Source organism: Panthera tigris, chromosome A1 (assembly GCF_018350195.1).
Source record: "Panthera tigris isolate Pti1 chromosome A1, P.tigris_Pti1_mat1.1, whole genome shotgun sequence".
In the NCBI taxonomy this organism is placed as follows: domain Eukaryota; kingdom Metazoa; phylum Chordata; class Mammalia; order Carnivora; family Felidae; genus Panthera; species Panthera tigris.
The window spans coordinates 71973300-71992366 of NC_056660.1; the positions used below are offsets into that span (position 1 = coordinate 71973300).

A 19067-nucleotide genomic window follows, 5' to 3' on the forward strand; every position below is an offset into this window, starting at 1 on the left:
CTTCCCACCTCAAATTGTAACTTGTGACCCACTTAGAACACTACATTCTTTACTCTCCATCCAATCGGATCTGCTCTTCAAATCTTCCACAGATTTCCTGGACATCATGAAATCTCTTCATATATGTATTCTGAACTCTTCTCTGGTCATTTGGATAACTACAAAATTTAAGCATCGACTGCTATTCATTTGAGATTCTTGTGTTCTCCAATTTTAGAAGATTCCAGTAAAATTCTGAGGATCATAGGAGCCCAAGATACTATGGAAAACTGGAGTGAAAAGAATACTTTTTCGGAATAAACATATAAAAGCCCTTTTAGATATTATTAGTTTCATAGGATGGAACAATAAAGAGTACATTAAATTAAAATAATATGTGACATTTTATACACTTCAAATTAACAATGCAATTACTTTGTATTAAAAGGCACTTACCATTCTTTGATTCCTGTCTTTACTGTTTCAATGATTTTTTTTTGCTCTATTGCAAATAACACACTTCTAGGGGCTCACCTTCCCTGCTTTTAGCCTTCAAGCAGATGTTAAATGTCATTCTGATGCCATGACCCTTACATTTTGCCTCCTGGCCTCATTTCTTCATCTAAAGTATTTCAGCTTCCATGGATGAAGGTCTAATTCTAACATTTTCCCAATCATTTCCCTTTTTAGGGTTACCTCTCATTTTTATAGAGCTTTGTTTTATTTTTCACAATAACCTCTTTTCACAATAAACTCTGCTGTCTGCTCTACCTCTCTTGTTTTCTTTGTAATTTAGGAGTCCCTCCTTTTTCTCATTATATCCTGCAAAAGTTCCAGCAATAAATGTGTAAGCACTAATCTCCTCATGTCCAGATAGGACAGTCAATTGCATTTGGGTGAGGCGGACCAGAACATGGGTAGTGTTATCGGCTGACTTTATTTGTTCTCTTGTAAATATCTACATTTGTTCCAGAATTTATTCCAGTACAAATTCCTCCTAACACATGAAACACCTAAACGCCAGAAGCTAGCTGTATTTCTCAGGCCTCGGTGTGCTTCACTGTACCTTTTGGATAATTGGACCCACCACAGGGATGGTGGTTAAATAGTTTTGGGCTTATGCTCATGAATAAATATATTAAATAAGGATCCAAAGTGATTTTGACGCAACTTGACTTTGGATCATATTACGATGAACACCAATGGAGGACAGAAAAGAACAACTAGTTGTACATCTTAAGAGTATTGGCAACCTGTCATACTTGTATCATTATATTTATATATCATTTCATTACACAGCTATATTGTGGATTTTGGTATGGATGTTTTGTACCCCAAATTCCCAAGTTCTTTGCATCTGAGAGCACTCGCTCAGTCAATAAGCCAAATGAAGTGAGGGTTAGTCGTGTTGATGGAAAATATTTTCTGTGACTAACACACAGGTTAGCTATTCCAGAGGGTGGCTGTGAAGGAACCTCAGGTAGCAAAGAAATCCTGTCCTCTTTCCTGGCCTTCTTCCCAGTTGGGTGACCTTTGATAAACATAGAATATGTCAAAACTTGCTTCCCCTATGAGTGTAATATGGGAATGTCACCATTTACTTCAAAGTGTTGTTTTAAGGATTAAATGAGAATGTGTTATGAGGTGCTGTGAGCAGAAAACAAGCCTTAGGGAGCATTAATATGTCAGGTGTGAAGCATCGGAAGATGTAATATAGTATGAGATGCTCTGGCTTTCTGAAACTGACGATTTTACCCTTGTCTTCATACAATTCCTCTTCCCCTTTAAATTATATATTTTTTGTAAGTTCAGAAAACTCATCTTACTCCTCAGGAGCTCTCTGAAAAATAGAAGTCTGTAGAGAATAAATGTTTCAAGTGAGTAATTTTACAAGCATACCTACTCTTCAGTAAATATCGTTTGCTAATGGTAATGCTATATTCAACTCCTTTATCCAATATCTCCTTATCAGAAAGGGGATTCTTTTTAATGAGTCTATCACAAACTCTTGCAATAGCTCAGACACAATAGGATGGCAGGTTTCTAGAAGCCTAGGCTCCAGTCAAAAGCCTTGATGTTGCTATCCTACATTATACCCATTTATGTAAAATTTTAACATTTTTATGGCCAGTTTCATGTGAAAGTTAATAAATGTGCACTGAAACCCACAGCGTAAAAAGGTGTCCAAAATTTAGGATTTACTTGCTCTAAGGAAATATTCAACTGAATATAACTCAGCCATTTGGAAAGTAAAGTTCCCTGGATGTCCAAGAACAAGCTGGATATGTTTATAAATTGGCATTTAAAAATAAAATTAACACAATATTAACTCTTCCTGAGGAATGAGTGTAGTTCATTACAGCACCCAATAAAGGTAAATAGAAAATATTTTTTAAGCTTTGCTTGTTTTTTTCTTATCTGGCCTTTATGATAAATGAGAAAATAAACAGTCAATTGAAATGGTTACTGAAAAAGATCTGGAATTGTCACAGGGAATATTATTGAAACCAAAAGCCATCTTACTAACAATGCAGAGTTTAAGAAGAATTCAGGTAGAATAAGTAAAAAGAAAGAAAAACAGAAAAGAGAATCGGCAAGGGTTATCTAAAGATGAACAATTAGAGTGAACGTAAGCTACTTTCCTGTTGTCAGAGGAAATCTTTACATCAGATGTAAAGAGCCCTGATTCACACATAGATACCACCATCACTTTGGATCTCTGAAACAACAGGAAATAAAGGAAAGAGGTTTCTGCTAAAAAATGACAGCTTTTCATTTTAGTGTCATCTGGGTTGACAATTGTTACACAGGACACATGTCAAAACTCATCATTGCTTATCTTGCAGATATGGGCCTTGGAAGTTTCCAGCAAAAAATGAAAACTCTGAACAACACAGTGAAATCCTATTTCATGAGATGAGCTCAGACCAAGGTGATTTTAGTGAAGGAAAAAAATTATAGAAAATAGTTATTGATTTATGGCTCAGACTGCCATCATAAGAGGGCCATCAAAATTCAGGCTTGTTGTTAGTTGTAAATCCAACATCCTAAAACAAAGCTCATGCACAAATATTTTCTTTGCCCCATATTGTTTTTTTAACCAATGGGACTCATGTTTGAAAAGCAGAACTCATATAAAATTGAGTTTTCTAACTAACTTTGAAAAATCTGATTTAGCAACACAAGCCCTATACCTAAGCACCTTTGACACACAATCAGAAGAAGCTGAACAGGAAGCTGCGTCTCTCTCTTGCCACCAATGCCTATTGCTTCCTCCTCCAAGACTGATTTTCTCATTTGCCTGCCTGAGCTCTTAGACACTTGAGTGTGAGATCCTTTGCTAAACCCTAAATAGGGATGTTTTGTGATTAATGGCCTCTACATTTTATTATGAAAATGATCAATTAGCTATACTTATTAGTGGAACTCTAATGTTAGCAGCTCTGTTGATTTCAGGTAATCAAGCTTATTGCAAGGACACATGGAGATACAGGATAGGTAAACACACTGAGAACCATATGACTCCCTCTGTCACACACACACACACACACACACACACACACACCTCCAATGTTGTATCAGCAATTGGAAATGTGTGTAGTCTGCCTCTGACCACCTTTACCATCATTCTTGTGACTTAACCTCTTTCTTTGCTTTACTGTTTCTACTTTATTTGCTCTTCCTTCCCATCCTTTATCCAGATCTTCCCCCCCCACCTCCTGCCCCGTATTTCCCTTTTCTGCTAACAACACCCAGGACTCTCTATAAGTCTCTGGTCATTCCTGACACTTTGTAGTCTGTCCTTTTTCCCTCTAGCTTTCAACTCTCCAGGAGAAGCACTGCTTTGGCCAGCAGTCAGATGGGATGCAGTGTAGAATGCTCCCATGGGCAGAGTTCTCATAGATGCTGCTGGGGAGCCTGAGATGCTATTAAGTAGCTCAGCTACCAATTCCTGGTCCCAATCAGAAGTGACTAAGATAGATGGCCACACAGTGCAAAGCATGAAAATTTAAGCACAAGGAACTGCCTGTGGCTCCTTTCTCTTTATTCAAGTAGCAAGCATTTTGACACATGTCCATTTAATATATGGATAATGTTTCTCTGTTTTATCAGCAGCTCAAAGCTTCAAATTTCTTTTATTGTTACCATGTTTGAGCCCCTGGGAACTTCCTAGCAGCAGGAGAGTAAAAAATAAACCAAAACTATGATTCATTTAACTGGATATTCTGTTTTTTTTTTTTTAATTTCAGCTTTACTGAGGTATAATGGACAAATAAAATTGTACAATAATTTAAAGTGCACATCGGTAATGTGATATACGTATACACTGAAAGGATTCTTTCCCATCTGGTTAATTCACAATCCATTACCCCTCTTATCTATTTATTTAGTTAGTTATTTAGTTAGTTACTAGGTGAGGACATTTTATTTCTATTCTCATAAATTTCAGTGATATAATACAACATCATCAGCTATAGTCACCATGTTTTACATTAGATCCTCAGACCTTATTCATCTTATTTATGAAAATTTGTACCCTTTTACCAACCTTTCCATATTTTCTGCACCCCCCAAACCCCTGGCAACCACTTTTCTACTCTGTTAATTTTTTCAAGATATCACATATAAGTGATACCATAAAGTGTTTTTGCCTTTTCTCTCTCTGCCTTATCTCACTCAGCATAATGCCCTCAAGGTCCATCATGTTGTCACAAATGGCAGGATTTCCTTCTTTTTCATGGCTGAATAAAGTTCCATTGTATGTATATACCACATATTCTTTATCCATTCCTTCATCCACGGACATTTAGGTTGTTTCCACCTCTTGATTAATGTTTGTTATTTCACTCCTCAGCAAATGGTGTGAAAGTGTTTCCTGGGAATTGGAATAACAAACATAAACAAAGGGCAGGTTTCTAGTACAATCTCTACAAAATATACTGTGAGGCTGGGGAGTGGGAAATGGATGCAACAAAAGCTGATTGCACAAATATTTATTGATCGATGACTCATGAAGATGGACCCCATCACATCTGCAGGCTGACTAAGCTTGGATTTCAGCCTTTGCTTTTTAACGTTTTGCACCTGCTTTGAGAATAAATTACACTCCACTTCTTCACTGTAAAACTTTGTTATCTAACCAAACACAATGATGATTATCAACCTCAGGGATAAGCTGAAGTAATTGTTATGAATTGGTGTGTGTGTTTGTGTGTGTGTGTGTGTGTTCACACTCAGTTGAAATACAGATGTTTAAAGTCAGTAAGGAAAAAATATCTTGGAAATGATAAGTCTCAAAAAAAACACAGAGTAATCTTTTCATTGTCTTGAAGTTGTTTCAAAAAGTAGTCTTTTCTTCAAAGACAAAATAACTATAAGGAAAGGCTGAATTAAGAAAATTCATAATGGTTATCAGTAGATGGTAAGATTTTCCAAAACTATGAAAGTGTGTGCTAACGGCATTTCCTACCCTTAGATAATCTCTGGTGTGAAATTTCTTCACTTCTATTTCCTCTCAGTGCTTTGGAAAGTATTCCTTCCTTCCTCCCTCCCTCCCTCCCTTCTTTCTTTTCTTTCTTTCCTTCTTTTTTCTTTCTTTGGTTAGTTACTTGGTGAGGACAATGATTTGGTTGTTAAGGATCTCTAGATTGTCATGAAAAGGAAGCCTTGACTTGAATAGCTATTTTTTCCTAGAGCAATAATTAAAAAAAAAAACATACGAAGAAAATGAAGCACACAGTTTAATTCCACACAGATGTCTTGTTGTGTTGTAAAATCAACAAATAGGGGAATAGGGGAATAAGATTAGTTTAGTGATGTATGCTCTAGAACAGCTCTGGTAAATTTTTTGGTTTTTATCTGAAAAAAATATCCCATGATAAAATCATTTGACATAAAAAGAATTCAATTGGGGCACCTAGCTGGCTGTTCGTAGAGTGTGCAAATCTTGATCTTGGGGTCATGAGTTTGAGCCCCCGTGCTGGTTGTAGAGATTACTTAATAAAACTCTTTTTTTAAAAAGAACACAATTATGTTGATTCATAAACGACTGATTTTATTGACATTGTAAGTCATATGACACCTTGTTCAGAAAATAATAGGTGATAAAAAAAATCTAAGCTGAAGTTTGAATAACACTATTCCACATCTCAGGTGTCTAACTGGTCTCTGGGGAGGAAATGGTGGTCAAAATTGAAAATACCGATGCAGGGCATATGGGTGGCTCAGTCGGTTAAACGTTCAGCTTTTGGTTTCGGCTCAGGTCATGATCCTGTGGTCCATGAGTTCGAGCCCCCCATTGAGCCCCACATCGAGCCCCACATCATGCTCCACACCGGCACTCAAAACAAATACAAATTTTTAAAAATTTAATATGCCTATAGACCAATGAACAATCTTGCTATGAATAGGCTAATACAAATTTTAAGTCATACACATCCTGCAAGTTGTCATTTTAAGTGCTGTGTGGGAACATAGGTTCTGTTCCTCTGTATCTAAGGGAAGGCAGTTCAGCTATGTATCTAATATAAATAACTAAAATATGGGATTAGATAGAGGTATGTGCATGTGCATTACATTTATGATTGTGTGGTTTGGAGTGGATGGAGAGAAAGTCAGCATAAGCAATGACACTGGCATGACATTTGTAAAATTTTGAGTTAACTTCAGTTTTAAAGTATTGTTTCCTAAAACTAGTTACAGTATTCTACTATTAGATAGAGGTATGGTTAATTAGAACATTAATCACTTGGCAATGAGTTGATCTGAGGTAAAGATCATCTTGTACGGATAGGGTAAACACAAAATAACTATTTTCTACATATGAAAGACACCAGTCAACTTTTAATGCAACGTGAGTGTGCAGAATTGGTATGCATCTACTCAAATCTCAATGTTATTTGGCTTTTTATTGAACTCAAGTCCATTTGGGGATGGAAAGTTGGAGACATTTTTTTCCCTGTCTGATCCTTCTCATTTCACATTCAAGCTGTTCCCTCTGATATCCCTTTTGTCTTTCAAATCTGAAGTTTCTTAGACTATATAAGCCCAAAGGATAGAGAAGTCACGTCAATGCCTTGGTGTGACATTGACGTGATGTCTTATAAGCCTTTCTTCTCTCCTTTCCAGACTCAGCTGTTCTCTTGATAAGCAAGGGAGTGCCTGCAAGCAGTGAAGGAAAATGCACTGCTGAGGCAATTTGCTATAGCAAAGATCTCTTTTCATAGTTAGTGCTGGGGAAAAAGAAGATTTAGAGCAGAGAAACATGGCTTAAGGTCAATCTGAATAATATGTGGCACTGCCAGACACACTAAGCAGTCAAATGTTTGTGGGGGAAATTAATACATATATGGTGTGTATGTATTATTTTGTAATTGTCATTACTTTTTCTCACCATGTTTATTTCAGAATTTTGATTCTGTTCTACCTGGGAGACACTCATTTCCCACTCCCTTCCCAAAGTGAGCTATTCTTTTTTTTTAAGTTTATTTATTTATTTTCGGAGAGAGAGAGAGAGAGAGAGAGAGAGAGAGAGCAGGGGGAGGTCCAGAGAGAGAATCGCAAGCAGGCTCTGCATTGTCACAGCTCAGCCTGACATGGGGCTTGAGCGCACAAATGGTGAGATCATGACCTGAGCCGAAATCAAGAGTCAGATGCTTAACCAATTGAGCCACCCAGGTACCCCATATTCTTAAGCTAATAGAAAGACTATGTAAGAACAGTGAAAGAACAGTAGTATAGTAAAGCATTAAAAATAAGGCCTTTATGAAAATGCTTAAAGAGAATAATTCAAGGAGAAGACAACTAAACATTGTTTTCAGAATTGTCAACAGTAATCATTTCATAGAAGCTACATGGGGATTATAAGATAGCATATATAGGAAGCATGCATATGGGCACTAGCAGCCTTAGCAGCTAGTGGGGGCAAGGAAATTGCCTTTAGGTAAACTTTAAATAGAATTTCTATTTTTTAGGACATTCTCTGCCTAGTCCTCCACAAAGACTTTGAAACAGTGCCATGACACAATAAGCTTTTACTTTAATGAGGTAGTACTTTAGAATTTTCAGACACAAAGGGTGTCTTGAATAAAAATTGAGTATCTCAAAAATCACCATTAGCTGCATGTCAGCTACAAATGTCTTTTACTTTCCTATAAGATGGCCTTCTCTTTTACTATTACATGGTTTTCAAAATGATTTATAACTCAAAGATTATTTCAACTCCCCAAAAGTGATTCAGAAGTATGAAATGTAAACACTAATGACAATTGCTACCTATTCTTCAAATTTAACTGCTTAATATAATAATCATAAATTTATATATAATATATATCAGCATATATTATAATAATCATAAAGTATATCCAAACCTAAAGACACTTATTCAACTGTTGGTTAAAACAGTGTAAATACTAGTGTAAAAATCTGGTCCTCAGTTGTCCCTGAAAATATAAAAAATGTTTCCATCTAGAAAATAGATGCCTGCTTCACCAAAATGAAATAAAATTTATTGGCAATTTTTATATTCTGTGTGTCTGTGCACTTCCAACTGGCATATTTTGGTGAAGTAGCTGGCAAGATAATTTGACAAAGTACAGCTTAGCTGTATCATGTGTAAGCTTCTACCTCCTTCTAGAGAGCTTTATTCAGAATTAGCATCTTAGTAGAACATCTCTTACAACTTTAATCAAAAGATAGAACATGTTGGGTCTTTACAAATATTTACTTAATGACAAAACTGCCTGGAGGATGGTCCATTAAACTGCTTTAGAAAATCTGACATAATACCCTGGCTTAATTCCCTTAAAAGGAACATCAAAACTGGGTGTCAATGTACTTCTGAGTGGGGGACAGTGTCTCAGTCCTTTAGGGTTGCTGTAACAGAATCCCATAGCCTGGGTGGCTTATTAACAACAGACATTCATTTCTCTCACTTTTGGAGGCTGGGAAGTCCAAGGTGAAGGCACTGGCATATTTGGTCTCTACTGAGTGCCTGCTCCCTGGTTCACAGATGGCCACCTTCTTGCTGTGTCCTCACATAGCAGAGGGGTGAGGGGACTCTCTGGTGTCTTTTCTATAAGGGCACTGATCCTTATTCATGAGCTCTCCACCTAATGACCTAATCACCGCCCAAAGACCATAACTCTAAATATCATCACATTGCACATTAGGATGTAACATGAATTTCTTTTGTGGGGGTTGGGGGAATGTAAACATTCAGTCTACAGCAAACAGAAGTTGTCCCCAAAAGAGCACACATCTGAAAGCTACTTCAAATAACTCTTTTGGGGGCTCTGTTATCACTGATGCTAAATGCATAATGGTTTTCCTTGCATGATTGAGTTTTGAACAGAACACAAAGTCTGAACTGAACACGAGGTCTTTGCTTAAGAAAAATTATAAAGACCATGTAGAGTCCAGGCAGCAGGGAGGCCTATGCTGTCTTCAGAGCACAGAACACACAATAATTCATTAAATATTTATTGTATATTTAATATTTACTGAATGTAGAGGTCAGCAAACTATTTTTTTACTAAAGAGATGGTAAATATTTTAGGCTTTGCAGGACATAAAGTCTCTTTTACAACTGCTCAACTCTGATGCTGTAACATGAAAGCAGCCATGGATAATACATAAACAAATGAGTGAGGTTGTTTTCTATTATTTCTTTATTTATAAAACCTGGGGACTTTCTAAATTTGGCCCAAGGGTCGTATCTTACAGACCTTGCTCTAATGTATCAAAGAAATAGGAAGGATAATATTATGAGATTTGGATGTTCTTTCAAGCTTGCTCTGACTAACCTGTTTAGAGCACGTGAGAAAACAGTTAAGGACTAATTTGCAGTAGAGACTCCATCAAGGGCAGAGGCTGACTTGGACAGGCTACCTTGTTGATGGTGGAAATGGAGAAGAGTTGATAGATTTAAGAGCTATGTAGGTGGTAAAATATACAGAACTTGGTTACCAGTAGACTATATGATCTGGGAGAGGTGTTCTGGATGGCACCCAGGCTTCTGGCACGAGGAATTGGGCAGATGTTGCTGCATTTACTGAGCCAGGAAACACTGGAAGAAGCCAGGTTTGGGGCAGAAGAACATGAATTCGGTCTAACACATACTGCATTTCAGATGCAGATGAGGCATTGGTGTGGAACTTTTGAGTAGGCAGTTGAATTAATATACAAGTTTGGAGCTCAGAAGAGAGGTCTAAACTATAAATGTAAGTATAGAAGCCAATGACATTGAGATGGAAATTTCAACTATGGAGGTAGATGAATAATATTGGAAGGAGCCTAAGATTAACCCCTAGGGAACCACAATAGCTGAAGTTTAACTGGAAGACGAGCCAGCAAAAAAGTCAGAAATGAGGGAGGAGCATAGAGAGGCATGATGCTGTGGGGGTCATCAAAGTGGCTCAGGTGGAGAATGAACGATCTTGTGTCTCAGGCAGTTGAAAAGTCAAAGATGATGAACACTCAGCAACTTGCAGTCTGCAGGAAGCTTTGTGAGAATGGTTTCCAAACTGCTCTTTGCATTCAAGCTGGGTAGGCGAGTAGACAGTGGAAGTCAGATTCAAGTGGGTGGTGGAGTAGATAGAAGGTGATAAAATTAAGTAGAGGAAGAAACATTCATGACGGCGGTAATTCAGGAGGAGTGCAATGCATCCCAGAGGCATTTTGGAAATTTATTGGTGCACAGAGGTTAAGTGCTACTTGCATTTAGCATGTAGGAGTCATGAATGCTGTGCCCCACAGTGGGTGAGGTGGTTCCACATGACAAGAGGGATTATTCTGCATCCTACACAACTGTTCAATGTCTTACAGGACATCCGTGCAGATGAAAACCTATTTATAAATATCTGTCTATAAATCACAGCTCCATTTCACACACACATACTCACACATATTCACCTCTTCAGAGTGATTTATTTTCCTTTTTCTAGAATAAAATACCAGTTATAGCTTCCATGAGAGCTTCTATGCAGCCTAACATAGCCTGCTAAATTCAGAAGGAGCAAGAGGCAGAGAAGATTACAAAGAAAAGAATAATAGGAGGAATGGCACAAGGAAAAGAGTTGAGGAAGGGCCTTACTCTAAGTTCACTCCAGACAGCACATCACTTTTAGTGGAGTGGCCTCTAATGCTGAACATACAATTATATTTTTCATCAGTCCCTGGGACATAACCACTACTCATTCCCATTGCAATTATTGAGGAAACTAGCAATGCATTTTACCTCATTTCTTGAGCAAACCCATAAACTGATAAATGCCCCCCAGTTGTGAACCCTGCTGAGCAGAATCACTTTCTATGTTAGTAAAGAAAGTTAGTAGGCTCCATGGCTTCATAACATTCTGATTTTTCTTAGAATTAGATGACGATTACTCGCTTTAAATGTTCTCTCTGAAAGCTAACAGGTATCAAAGCAATAGAATTCACATACTCACATACTACCTTCTAATAAGCAGGCTTCTTTTTTTTTTCTTTTTGGTTCTAGCATTTTTCTGTGTGGGCTTTGAACTAAAGCATCGTATATTTCCTCTAGTATTTTATAATTTGGAACAAAATACAAGAAGAAGAATGTGCTGTGAGTAGGCACATAAGACTAATGGGCTAGAGAAAATAATTGCTGAATACCCATAATCTTTGAAACTGGAAAAGTATACTTATTTTACATCACCTGCAAACAAAAGAGCGGAAAGGTAGTAGTTGGGATCACAGATTTAAATGTGTGTGTGTGTGTGTGTGTGTGTGTGTGTGTGTGTGTGTGGTGGGGGATTTGGAGAGATTGTTACTTGTTGCCAAGTAAACGGGATATTTCAATTATTTTGAGCTCACCATTTTGTCTTTTGTAACTTTCACAGTGATATATCATGGAAGTAAGAAAAATGGTAGACTCCTAGGCCCTGAGCTGGGTGTTACCTGGTACAGTAATAATATTATTCTGCACAATGGTGGTAGAGCCTAGGAAAAAATATATGTCTGGTAATCTATTCTTAGTGGGGAATATAATGGTTTAAAGGTTGGAGCAATTAAAAGGCTGCAAATAGTCCCTTATGCTTAAAAACTGAGAACAAACAGGGTTGATGGAGGGTGGGGGTGGGTGGGTGATGGGTATTGAGGAGGGCACCTTTTGGGATTAGCACTGGGTGTTGTATGGAAACCAATTTGACAATAAATTTCATATTTAAAAATAAATAAATAAATAAATAAATAAATAAATAAATAAAATACTATTTGAAATTTCTCAAAAAAATAAACGTTAAAAAAATAATAAAAAGCTACAAATAATGGATAATGAGCAAGAAATATGCTTTGTATTGTTCTCCACAGAGTTTACTGCTGTGCTTTCCATCTAGCAGGTACAATATATTTTAATGGAATAAGTGAAATAAATTAATGAATAAGGTTTTCAAAATAGCAACTCATAGCTCAAATGATTTGCGATGTATTGTAAGTAATTAAATAAGAGAACACCATTTATTGTAACTTGCAGGTATGTATGAATCTCTAAATATATTTCTATCTTTCTTTACCTCTCATCTCTAGTCTTTCCATTGTTCTCTTTTCCTTTTCTTCTGTATTTTTCTTTTTATGTGCTTCTTTACTTATTACACTTCTACTTTAATTAATCATTATTTGGAAACAAGGTGGTTCATTAACTATTTTTAATCTAATAAAAACTTTGCAAACTCACACTTAATTTTACAAAACTATTAATTTAATGTTTCCTATATCTTTAAAATTACAGTGAAAATTCATTTGAGATTCCTTAATATATTATAAAAAGTATTACCTTCACTACTGTCCCACGTGAGCAGGGGAGAGAGGCAGAGGGAGGGAGAGAGAGAATCTGAAGCAAGTTCCATGCTCTGTGCAGAGTCCCACACAGGGCTCAATCCCATGACCCTGGAATCATGATCTGAGCCAAAATCAAGAGCTGGATGCTCAACAGAACGAGCCTCCCAGGGGCCCCTTATTACTCCATTATTAATATGGGGAAACCACACTGATAAGATAGAGTAATTTAGTCTATGATACAATTCACAATTTCTTCTTTTCCGATATCATGTGAAAATTACATTTTGGGTCCTTGCATACAATCTTGGATAGTCTGCTATCAATTCATCTTACTCTCTTCTACTCTTAGTAATTACGAGAATGGACACAACATTTGAGTGCAAGTTTTACAACCCTCTGGAATTCTTGACTTTGGTAAATTGGGGAACTGGTCCAGTGCTATTTCACTTGCGTACTTGTCCTATATTAAAAGTATGACAGTGACACCTATATTTTCACAATTTAGGTAAAAATTTTCACCCATTTCATGTTATAGTGAAATTATATGTTAAGATGAATTGATGATAGTATACACAATTAGAAAAACACTTCATGTAGAAAATAGAGCTTAGTGTAGATTTCAGGATTTTATTTTTATTTTCAGAAAATATAATTAAAAATCCTTAACCACGTACTTTTTGACTGATGGCCAATAACCATCACAGCAGTCAATGGCCCTGTCACACAGACACCTAGCTGTCCCAGGTCCAGGGTCTGAAGGGCTTATCATAAAATCTAAGCACAATAAAACCCACAACAGTGAAACAGGATTTCATTTGCCTTCTCTAATTCACAGTTACATTATCTTACAAATGAACACAGAAGACTGTCCTCAGTTGGAATGACCCAAACTGGTAAAATTAAACAGGTTAAAGGGACTTATAGCAAAGCAGCAACAACACATGACAATTTCACACTCCGGATCTAGGGTAAAAGATTCATCTAAGGTGCATGATAGACTAAGGGATTTTAATACGAGAGCGTGAAAAGTTCATTCAGAGTTCTAGGACTCTAAGCTTTGCAGTTCCTTAAATGCAGACTAAGTCTTGGCTAAATGGGTCATGGTGTCCATCAAGAGCTGCAATCCAACAAATGGGGCTTGCTGTCCAATAACTCATGTCGGCCTTATCAAAGCCTTATAGGCTGTTTCCATTATAATCCATATTTTGTAGAGGAAGAGACTCCCTAGGGCCACACACTAGTTTATCATCTAGTGAATTGGCAGCGTCTGTATTTGAATCAAGAATTTGACCTCTTAACCAGTTTAGATCGTAAGTTTCTTGAAAACAGAATCCATATGCGATTCATTTTTGTATTTCTACAGTATTTACAAATTATTAGGCCCCTGGTCATTGTATACATTGGCAATTGTAATAAGATACAACTTCAAAAATACCACTTTGTCACTGCCTCCCAAATGTCCAATTATGACAGTCACAGTTTCATCCCTCCCCAAATTTATTTCAGGTGCATGGCACCGTCATTCGCATTACATGCTGAGCAATCTAAGGACACAGAGGCGCGCACTGTTCCTACCCTACCCTGTGGCTTAGGAACCTCCGCTCTGCCAGGCAGGGTCACTCTCTTCTTACCAGGTGTCCACATCACTGCAGCTCTCTCATCCTGACTTGATTCAGGCTCTGCCTTACAGATTCCTCCCTCCCATTCCAAACCTGCTCAGACTTCATGTACATCACTAACCAACCCTCAAGGGGGCTCTTTCTTTAGGTTAGTTCACAATCTGTTCCTACAGACATTGGGCTTATTTTATAGTTGCCAAACTATCCTGTTCTCAAATATTTCTGTTTATAGAGACATCTCTGAATCTTGTCCTTTCTGTGATGAGACGATGATGGACAAAATCAGAAGAGCCTGGGCCATCTTCTAACTATGTGACCTTGGGCATGACACTTTATAAACCTCACTTTTTCAGCCACAAAATGAAAGGCGTGGCCTAAATATTTCTGCTTATCTTTCGGGTCTACAGTTTGAAGGTCTCTAACAAGTTATTTTTTTTTAATATTTGAATAATACAGAGAAAGATAACAAGCAAATTCCAGTTATTTAATTTCCTAAATTGAAAAATGATATAAAAAAGAGTTCCAGAGATGTTCAGATCTAGCTCCAAAGGATTTATCACTAACCAGCTATAGGACTTCTGCTACACTGCTTCAGGTTTATCTAAATTCCCTCATCTACAGTAAAAGAGATGAAAAGACATTCTATTTTCCCGGTAGGCTTGTTCTCTGGAAAATATGTGAAAGCATTCTAAATTATTTAACCATGTTACATGGTTGGAAACTCTTTAAATTATTACTCAAATCATCATCAGTCAATTGCTACATTTTAGATGCTGGAGAGCTTCCAGGGAAAATATTCTTAATCCAGGACCACAGACTCCCAAGCAGTGAGCAAGCAGAATTCAGAGGATTCACAAACCGAAGTGCAAAATAATGCATCTTTGTTTTCATCAGCTTTTTACTCAGTTTTAGCATTTTCTTCCACTGTAAACACAAGCAGTAAACCACAGTGGTATTGTCAATACCTAACATTTTGTTATTAATAGAAATTACAGGCATTTTATTTTTATATTTAGTTGCAGAGATTTCAAAATATGTATGTTCATCACTACTTAGGTTTCTTAATAGATCTTATTTAATATGTTATCTTGAAAAATCACACATATTGCTACATCATTTTTTTATACTTTGAAAACTGTATTTCAATTTAATTGTTTTCCTTACCAATCCTATTGACTTTTATTTTGTGCATTTAAAAATGCTTTTCTTAGGAGGGGTTTAAAGACTTCAGCAGACTGCCAAAGGGGAGAGGTCCAGGGCAGAAACATTTCCAGTGTACAGGTAAAGAGAGATGTGATACCATCCTCACCGTAGCACATACAGAAAACAGCATAACCTCTACCTGCACCCAGATATCCTGAATCAGAGTGGTGCTCTTTGTGCCATGCCAAGCCTTTCCTCTAAGTCCCATTACAATGCCCTGGGTCTATGAACCCTAAATGCTGTTTGGTCAAGAAAAAAAGAATTTCAAATTGACTCTGTATAAAGTTCCTAGAAGCAGATGTGTTTAAAGTTAAAAGCAAGGTTTCAGGTATTTGAATTATATTACCTCTAATGGAAAAGTGTAGTAGGTGAACTTCTCCTTCAGAACTGTGTTCTCAGAGACACTTGTTCCTAAAAGTCTTAACAACGGGTTTTTGATGAGGAATCGGAGGAACTAAAATGATCTTCAGTTTAATTTCAATGGCCAAGGAAAGCAGTACAAGGCTGCAACAAATATTTTAAAGGTCAAAGGACCTAGTACTAATATAGCTAAAGAACTTAGTCATCAGATAGGTTCTTCCCATCTGATAAGTTGTCATTCTGCTATCATGGAAATCGAGTAACCCCTATAGGCCAAGCAAGTGGAGAAACAACTAAACGCTCCCTCTGAAAATGTGGTCCCCAGACCACAAGCATGGCCATCTCCTGGGAGCTTGTAGAAAAGCAGAATCTCAGCTTCCACCCCAGAACCCTGAACCAGATTTGCATTTTAGCAAGATCCTCAGGTGAGTTGTGTGCACATGAAAGTTCAGGAAAGATTGTCCAAGGAACACTGGACTGAGGGGGAAAAAAAAGGTGGAGGGCGATATTTAAGTGAAAAAAAAAATGCAACTATGCAGAAGCATAGTTTTGAAGGACTTCAAAGAATGTATCTCCACAATTTTAACTGCTTTATTGAAGCAGAATTGATAGGATAGAGTTTACCCTTTAAGAGTGCAATTCAATGAATGTTAGTAAATTTAAACAATCATGCAATGATAACCACAATTTAGTTTTAGAATACCTTCCATCATCCCCATAAGTTCCTCATACCTCTTTGCAATTAATCCTCTCTGTCTCTGGATAACTTCTGATCTGCTTTCAGTGGCTATCAATTTGTCTTTTGTAGAAATTTCATATAAGTGGAATCATATATTACTTAGAAGTTTTTTGTCTGACTTCTTTCACCTAGCATGATATTGTCACGGTTCACCTAGGAATCAGTAATATGTTCCTTTTTATTGTATATCCTTGCATGAATATACCACATCCATTCACCAGTTGATGGTTGTTTTCAGTTCAGGGCTTGCTATGAATAATAATAATGCAATGAACATTTGCACGTGAGTCTTTACGTCTCCACAGTGTTTTTTATAACTATCAATGAGCAATCCAATATACAAGTGATGAGCAAGTAAAAAAGATGATAGATAGATAGATAGATAGATAGATAGATAGATAGATAGATATCCAGACTTGTTAGTCTCTTTGACAGTTATTCTTACAATACCCATTTGGGCAGCAAAGTGGACATCTCCTAATCTAGAGAGAGCCGATGATGTCAAGTGAAGAAAAGAATAATGTCATGTTGTGTAATTCTAGAAAAGGATTAGAGAAAGGTTGCCTTTACTACCAGATATGGAAACTAATATTTGGGCTGATGTAGAGGAGGCAAAAATAGTCTATATTAAGAAGCCATATTTGTGGGAAAGTCCATAATTGGATTGATGTGTTAAGGGGGTGAAAGGGTGAAGTGATCACAAGTCTGGGAAACAAATGACAGATATTTGTGAAAGGCATCAAAAGAAAGGTTTCAGGAGGTCATTGTGAGATGAAAGGTAGGTTTACTAAGAGTGTCCAAGCCCTATGTCTTTAAAGAATGCTCATTGAGTGAACAATATGGCACCCCCAAGAAGCTAATCATGGAGAACCTCCATTGGCTCACTGATGCTCACCTGGGATTCTTTTGGGCCACAGCAGCTACCAGGGATGTGACTCAAGGTACTCGAGGCTTCCGTTAATATTTTCAGAAGCACTGGACACAGGGGAAGAACCAATTGGAGATAATGGCAGAAGCAGATGATGAAGCCAATGAAGGACATCACATTGTTAGTTCCCTCCCCTACTGACTTAAAAAGGATGTGTCTGTTAGGCAGCTCACCCAAGATGTTAACCAGTTGCAGCTTGAGGAAGAGGATAATGGAGTCATTGGGGTAGTACTCCTTTATATAGCTTTCCCCTAAGCACTTTTCCAAGAAAAACTAGGTGTCAGCTGGGATGAGAAGGTTGCTGGTGCCTGCGTGTTAAAGTCAAGGAAGACATGAGAAACTATGCAGTGTAGTGCTAACAGGGGGGTAGTGGGTTATCAGCAGGAGAAGGGATAAACTCTCTCAGCCACAAACAAAAACAATTGCTTCAAATTTTACACAGGTGAATTCAAATCCTGATTATTCTGTCACGAATGTGAAGACTATTAAAAAGTTGGCTTACCTGAAACATAATAGGAGGTTTGGAGTTTACAAGTTTTGTTTGACATTTACCTCTTTGACTTTGAGAACTTCTTGCTCTCCCTTCCCTTCCTGACATGGTGAAAGAGAGGCATTAAAAATCCACATAAGAGAGAAATAACATAATTGACCAGCAAATAACATAATATCAGTTTGTTCCCTGAGATATAATTACCTGGGTCACCGTTTTGATCTAAGCCATGTACTAAAACAAAATTATGTAAAAGCCCTACAGCTACAGAGATCTGCAAAAAATTACAGAGCATAAACAGTACTTTAGCTTGACTGGATTGAAAAAATCAGTTTATCTCAGCATGATTTTTGCATATTTTAATAAGGAAAAATATGCTATTTTTGTTCTTCATTAACCTTCTTATACCCTCATGCATAAGTGTCATTCTATTGTATAGATGTCTCATTACAAAACTCTGGATTAGAACAAAGGGGAAACCAACGTGGTGTTAGAAAATAAGTCATACCTATTCAAACACACACACACACACACACACACACATATATATATATATATATTTTAATGTTTATTTTTTGAGAGAAAGAGAGAGAGAGAGAGCGAGCAGGGGAGGGGCAGAGAGAAGGAGACACAGAATCCAAAGCAGGCTCCAGCTCTGAGCTGTCAGTACAGAGCTCAAACCCAAGCAGAGCTCAAACCCATGAACCACGAGATCATGACCTGAGCTGAAGTCAGACTCTCAACCGACTGAGCCATCCAGGCACCCCAAGAAAGCATATTTTTAAATGATACTTATTCCTACAACATAAAGATAACCACTTTTAACAAGTGCTAAAATTCCTCCACTGTGATGTTAAGCATAATTGTTACTTTGCTAAACTTAACTTCTTTATCAATTTTGACTAAATGGGCCAGTTTTAGAAACAATGTAAGGTCATTTTATCTTCT

General features: G+C 37.2%; 1 protein-coding gene across 12 annotated transcripts in view; it reads right to left on the bottom strand.

Annotated features, from left to right (window-relative positions):
- Nucleotides 1–19067, bottom strand: part of FGF14 (fibroblast growth factor 14) — a 612361-nt gene that overhangs the window by 58858 nt on the left and 534436 nt on the right. The window contains exon 3 of one of the 12 annotated variants that reach the window (XM_042979793.1): nt 18132–18220. The exons of the other annotated variants lie outside the window; for them this stretch is intronic. The gene's annotated coding sequence lies outside the window, so the exon portion shown is untranslated. The remainder of the gene's footprint in view (nt 1–18131; nt 18221–19067) is intronic. 12 annotated transcript variants of the gene reach the window in all.